Below are 6,360 nucleotides of genomic sequence, written 5' to 3' on the forward strand. Positions count from 1 at the left end.
TGGCGGAGGTCCCGCGGAGGTGGCGCCGGCGGGTGCCGAGGGGTTTCTCGGGGGCACGGTGCAAGGTGCCCGGCGCACACGGTGCGGTCCTGCGGTGCTCGCGGCCCGCCCAGGGAGGCGGCACTTGTTCCGCTCTGTGCCTTTGGGGTGGGGGTGGGCAGGCCGAGCGCGGGCCAGGCCGCGAGCTGGGGTGATGGCCTTCTCAGGCCCTGGCGCAGGGCTGCCTGCTCCTCAGGCTCCTTTCCAGCCCGAGGGTGTGCAGCCTGAGTGTCCTTGCTCTTAGGTTGTCGATCCTGGGCTGGCCTCTCGCTCGGCCTCAGGACGGCGGTGAAATGGGCCGCTCCTGGCTCTCACAGCGGCCTGAGCGTTGATCCCATCCTGTGCGTTGGAACGCTGTGTCCGCGGAGGACTCAAGGCGGCGCTTCGGCCCTGCACCTGCAGGGGGCTGCTGTCCGTAAGGACGCAGCGGGCAGCGCCGCCTCCCTCCTCCGGTGGGGAAGGGTCTCCCCTGACACTGCTCCGCTTGTGTTCTCTTCCGGCCTAGAGCTGCAGTCTCACCTCTCCCCACCTCGCTGCCATCAAGCCAGTGACTCTCCTCCTGCTGGTCTGTGTTATTTGAACTCAGTACTCCTATGAGCAGATGAGCAGATAAGTGAGGGGGATGGGCGATGGGTCTGAAACCCCTGATTAAAGGCATGGCCTCATTTAAAACCAGTCTAAGTAACCTAGTGACATTTGCAACGGCTATTTTTATTGGATTTTGTATTGTGTAATTATTTTACTACACAGCCTTTTCCTTTTTTAAACTTTTATTTCTTTTTATTTTACATTCATTATTACAGCATACAAAATGAATTTTCCCATACGCTGAATATTGGCACAATAAAAAATATTACCATACCTATTATCTTCAATAGATAATTTTCCATTTTGTGGGTTTTTTAAAAAATAATTATTTATTATCATTTTTCAATTTTGACTAGAGAGAGGAGAGAGAGAGAGAGAGAGCAAACTGCCAGGCCTGGGACTTGAACCACAGTCTAACCTGTGGGAGTCCAGCACCCTTAACCACCACGCTACCTGCTGACCCCCATTTTGTTTCTTAACTGTTATACTTTTTTCCCCCTTGATTTCCTCCCTCTCATCCTCTATTTCCCACCCTCCTCCCACACTATCTCTGGTGTCCACATTGTTCTCCATGCCTTTATATTTCAGTGTCCAGTATTCCAGATTCCCCCCCAGAGTGCTGACATTTCAGTATATATTAAGTGGGGACATACAATGCCTCTCTTTCATAGTCTGGCTTGCTTCACTTAAAAGTAAATCTTCCGTATTTGTCCATTTTCTATCAAATGCTAGGATCTTATTTTTTTTATGGCTGAGTACTATTCAATAATGTATATGTGCCATGCTTTTTCGATCTATTCATCTGTTCGTGGACATTTGGGTTGGTTCCATGTCTTAGCAATTGTGAATAATGCTGTAATAAACCTGGATGTGCAAGTGGTTTTCCAGATGAGTGTATTCTTACTCCTAGGGTAGATAACCAGGAGTGGAATTGCTGGATCATATGGTAGTCCTATTTGTAGGTCTTTGAGGAGTCTCCATGTTGTTCTCCACAGTGGCTGTACTAATTTACATTCCCACCAACAGTGTAGGAGAGTTCCTTTTTCTCTAGTCTCTTCAGCACCTATCATTCTTTATTTTTGTAATCTTAGCCATTCTGACTGGAGTGAGGTGGTATCTCATTGTGGTTTTGATGTATCTCCCTTTTAAGGAATGTTGAGTATCTTCCCATGTGCTTTTTGGCAGTTTGTATGTCTGCCTTGGAGTTGTCTGTTCAGTTCATTTACACACCACTGCACAGTATTTTCATCCACCGTATTCACAGCAACTTTGTGGGATGGGGAAGGGATAACCTTTAACCTTGATAAGCTCTATTTTTCACCTACCAAATGCTCACTGGCACTTGACAGACCTGGAGGCCCAGAAAAGGTGTGTTGAAAGAAAAGAAAAGAAAACATGAATTTTCTTACTTGGTATGAATCTTTCAAGACTTTGTAGATTTGTATTAGGTAAAACATAAGTTCACCTGCTAATGTCAGTCAAGGAAGAACCACCACCTTTATTGAAGTTTGCTCTGGGATGAAACATGAGAAAAATTTATGAATGTGGTAATTATATATTGTGTAAATGAACTCTTAACATTTACATGTTAATTATAGACAGGGTTATACAATTATCAAATAAATTCATGATGGCTGACTAAGGTTACTGTGCTGATAAAAGTGGTATATTTTTTTCATTCTTCTCCAGGGGTGGAGGTTGGTTGTTGGTTTTACATGACGGCTGGGCATCATAACTTCTTGTTTGAACAGATTTTTGTTCAGGAAGGAATTATGGTCCTAGAAATCTTGTCCTAGTGTTGAATGTGCAGTAGATGCTGTCCTTGTTTAATAATAAAAAAAAAACAATGTGTGTCTCTTCTGGCAGTTTCTCTGGGTCCAGCAGCACCAGTATGAGTCCTTGGAGGTGGGTGACAGTTCCCTATAAGAGTCTATCTGCACATTAGATTTCAAAGGTAAGTTCAGGGGCCTGCAGGTGGCATGGTGGTTAAGGGTGCTAGACTCCCACACGGCCAACGAAAGTTCAAGTCCTAGACCTGGGGGCTTGCTTTCTTTCTCACTTTCCATCTCTATCACTCTTTCTCAATCTGTCTCTCTCTTGTCAAATTTAAATAAATAAATAAAATAAAATACTTCTTTGGGACCAGCAGTTCACGTAATGGCTATGTCGCTGGACTCCCATGTAGTCAATTGTGGTTTGAGTCCCAGACCCAGTGGCCTAAACTCACACTGGGCATGTGTGCGTGCGTGCCCAAGATCCTGAGAGGAGAATGGAGGAGAAGGGATTGCGGCGTGGCCATCACCCTGGGGGGTGACTTATCGCTTTCTGTCTCTCTGTCTCTGTCTTTCTGGTGAGCGCATGTGCCCTATACCAAAAAAACTCTCAAAAAAGAAAATTAAAAAAAAGTTAAGTTTAGGTTTCTAATGTGCTGCTCGATAAACCATATTTAGCAAAAAGAATTATCAAGTGTTTAGGCAGAATCACTAGAAACTAAACATTTTTATCTGTAGCAGAACACTAGAAAATGATGTTGTCTAATAAGAAATCATCCTCTTTTGTTTAAAAAATCCAGTCATTTCTAGGGGAAAGCATTTAGAACTAAACGCATAGGGAGAAGTATCCATAGCAGCCTTGCTCGCGGTTAGTGGGCCTTTTCACTGGAGGGCACATGTTCTTCATCACGATCCTGCAGAAAGTTGTTTCTCACATTCATGTGGCTTTGTTCTGTTACCTCTGGGGACGCTCTTAAAAAAGACCCCTTCCAGGTATTTGAAATCATTTTGTCTTCCTCAAACACAACCCATGAACGGTGGCATTGCGAGTTCAGATCACTGTGTTTCAAAGTCTAGCCCTGTGGTACGACTTGTGCCTTGAAGGTTTGATAACTATGATGAAACAAAACATAACAGAGACCACAGCTTGAAAGTGGTATGAGAGAGAGTAACATGTCTGAGTGGGAGGCAGCTGACTGTTTTGAGGCAGGTTTTTTATTTTTTATTTTTTTTGAGTCAGTTTTAAATATAATGGGATAATACTGGACACTTAAGCATGCATGTAACCAACTTCCATAAATGGAACGTTGCTACATGTAAATTTATACAAGCAATTCAAGGTGACTTTTTCACATTACAAGTGCTCAAGCAGGTCGGTGCTGCCACCCCTGGCCGCAGCCTCCTCCCACGCAGTCAGGATCCTGGGTGGCCCTGCCCAGTGGGAATTGCACCTTCACTACTGCCTGTGGATCTTGCACCACCCGAGCCACAAACCCTGCTGCACCTCCTGTGCTGCATGCTGGCCCTGAACCTGACTGCCGTTAGTTCTCCCAAAAGTAAGAGACAGAGAAACCACACCCCACCGAGGTTTTGATGCCACAACACACCCCTAGCCCTAGCTAGCCCAGACACGTGTGCCCAGCGTTCTCAGACAGGGTTCCACCAGTGAGCCTCACAGCCTTGTGTCACCACTGCCACCATCCAGCCCCTGCAGCTGACTTTTAAGTGTAATACTGAGGGACCAGCAGTTAGTGTAATGGTTGTATCACTCGACTCCCATGTAGCCAACCACAGTTCGAGTCCCAGACCCAGTGGCTTAAACCTCCATACCAGGTACATGTGCATCTGTGTTCAAAATCCTGAGAGAATGGAAGAGAAGAGACTGCAGTGTGGTTGTCCTCCTTTGGGGATATCTCATTTTCTGTCTCTCTGATGAGCACACACACCCTATAACAAAAATCTCTCTTTAAAAATCCCCAGAAAGTGTAATATTAAATCATATCTTAATGCAAATTCCTGTCTAAATTGTGTTCTCAATAGTTTATGATCATAATACACACCCTTCTTTTTTCTTGTTTTCTTCCTGGTTTTTAGCTTTCTGAATTACAACTTTCTAGGCTCAGCTTGCTTTCTGTACAGTACCTTTCCTGGAACTGAGTTGAGAGGAGGTAATGGGCCCAGCTGTGGACACTTGCTAAGACACTGCCTGCAGGTTGCAGCCACCTGTGAGACCCCAGGGTTCAATTCACAGTCCAGCCCAAAGGCCAGGTATAGTGGCATGCCCCTGGAATCCCACAAGTCAGGAGGCTGAAGCAAGAGGATGGGAGGTTGGAGCTGGTCTGGGCAGAAAAGCAAGACCCTGTCTAAAAGAGCCAGGCGCAGTGGCCTGTGTCTATAGCCCCAGCTGGGAGGGTAAAGCAGGAGGAAGGACAGTAAGGCCTGTCTTAAAAGGAAAAAAAAAAACAAAAAACTAAAAACAAAACACTGGGACCAGCAGGTGGCATGGTGGTTAGGTGCTAGAGTCACATGGCCAACCACAGTTTGAGTCCTGGGCCTGGCAGATTGCATTCTCGCTTTCCCTCTCTCCTCTCTGTCTCCTGAGCACATGTGCCCTACAGCAAATTATAATAATAATAGTGATAATTCTCTTTAAAAAGTCAAAAACCTAGTTCCGTGGCCTTGTTTGGCAAGTTTTGCTCACTATAATTATATTTGGTCCATTGTCTCTTCTTTTTTTAGAGGCTTTTGCCTTAGGGCATATGCACTTGCTGGAAAGACAGAGGGAAAACAAGAAATCGCATGGGCATGCCACAGTCCCTTCTCCTTTATTGTCCTCCTGGGCTCTTGGGCCCACGTGCACACACACCTGGTGTGATTTTCAAGCCACCAGGTCTGGGACTCAAAGTAACATACCACTATACCATCTGTTGGCCCTCTACTTGTAATGCTGTGTTTATTAGCTCATGAAGAAAATGTCCTTAACTACTAAGTACCTTTCAGAATACATCTGTGCGAAAACTAAACTACAAGTGGTCAGGATTTCCCATACTTCCCTAAATGGGCTTGCTGCTAGAGGGCACGCGTGCCTGTTCACCAGAGGGAGACAAAGAGGGAGAGGAGAAAGCACCCTCTGCGGAATGGTACGCCACAATCCCTTATCCGTTTCTCCCTCCTCTGGGAATTGTGGGCACATGCACACACACGATGTATTTCTCAAACCACTGAGTCCAGAACTCAAACTGCAGGGTTGGCCATTTGCTATCTGGCAGCCTTCACCACCCGGCTACCGAGCTGGCCCTTATGTTGGCTTTAAGAGAGATGGGGATCAGCAGAGGGAGTAATGTTTACGCTGCTGGACTCACACGTAGTTGACCGCAGTTCAGGATGTGGACCCGAGTGTGATAACTTACGCCAGGCGTGTGTGTGTGTGTGTGTGTGTGTGTGTGCCCAAGATCCTGAGAGGAGAATGGAGGAGACGAGATTGCAACATGGCCATCTCCCGGGGGGTGATTTCTCGCTTTCTGTCTCTCTGGTGAGTGCACGCACCCTACAAAAATCTCTCTTAAAGAGAGAGATGAATGAGCGGCCCGGGGCTCACGCCCCGGCGCACAGCCGCGCCGCCGAACGGCCTGGCCCCCCTCTGGGGGGCTTACGCCTGGCATTCAGCTGCCTCTCCAGGGCCGGCGTGTGGCCTTTGGACCAGCAAGCTGAAGCGGAAAACAAGGATTGAGAACTTGCAACTGTAAGCAACAGAAAGAATCTTTAGCTGTCTTAAACTAGTTGAGAAACATATTATATAGAAGGACTTCCTCTGCCTATGGACAGTGAGAAGATGATGGTTACCAGCCCTACATTGCCTCAGGGAAGAACAGGAACTACTCTACCATTCTTGAGGAAGCCAGACACCCGAGGATAGCTCACGCTGTAGAGCCCCACGGCACCATTCCTACAATGGCGGATC

At 46.6% G+C, this 6,360-nt stretch overlaps 1 protein-coding gene across 1 annotated transcript in view; it reads left to right on the forward strand.

The window, feature by feature from the left end:
* TCP11L1 (t-complex 11 like 1) overlaps positions 1-869 on the forward strand; it is a 25,815-nt gene extending 24,946 nt beyond the window's left edge. The window contains exon 11 of the transcript XR_333271.3: positions 9-869. The gene's annotated coding sequence lies outside the window, so the exon portion shown is untranslated. The remainder of the gene's footprint in view (positions 1-8) is intronic.
* The last annotated feature ends 5,491 nt before the right edge of the window (positions 870-6,360 follow it).

The sequence above is a fragment of the Tupaia chinensis genome, unplaced genomic scaffold, assembly GCF_000334495.1.
Source record: "Tupaia chinensis unplaced genomic scaffold, TupChi_1.0 Scaffold000037_18, whole genome shotgun sequence".
NCBI classification, from domain to species: Eukaryota; Metazoa; Chordata; class Mammalia; order Scandentia; family Tupaiidae; genus Tupaia; species Tupaia belangeri.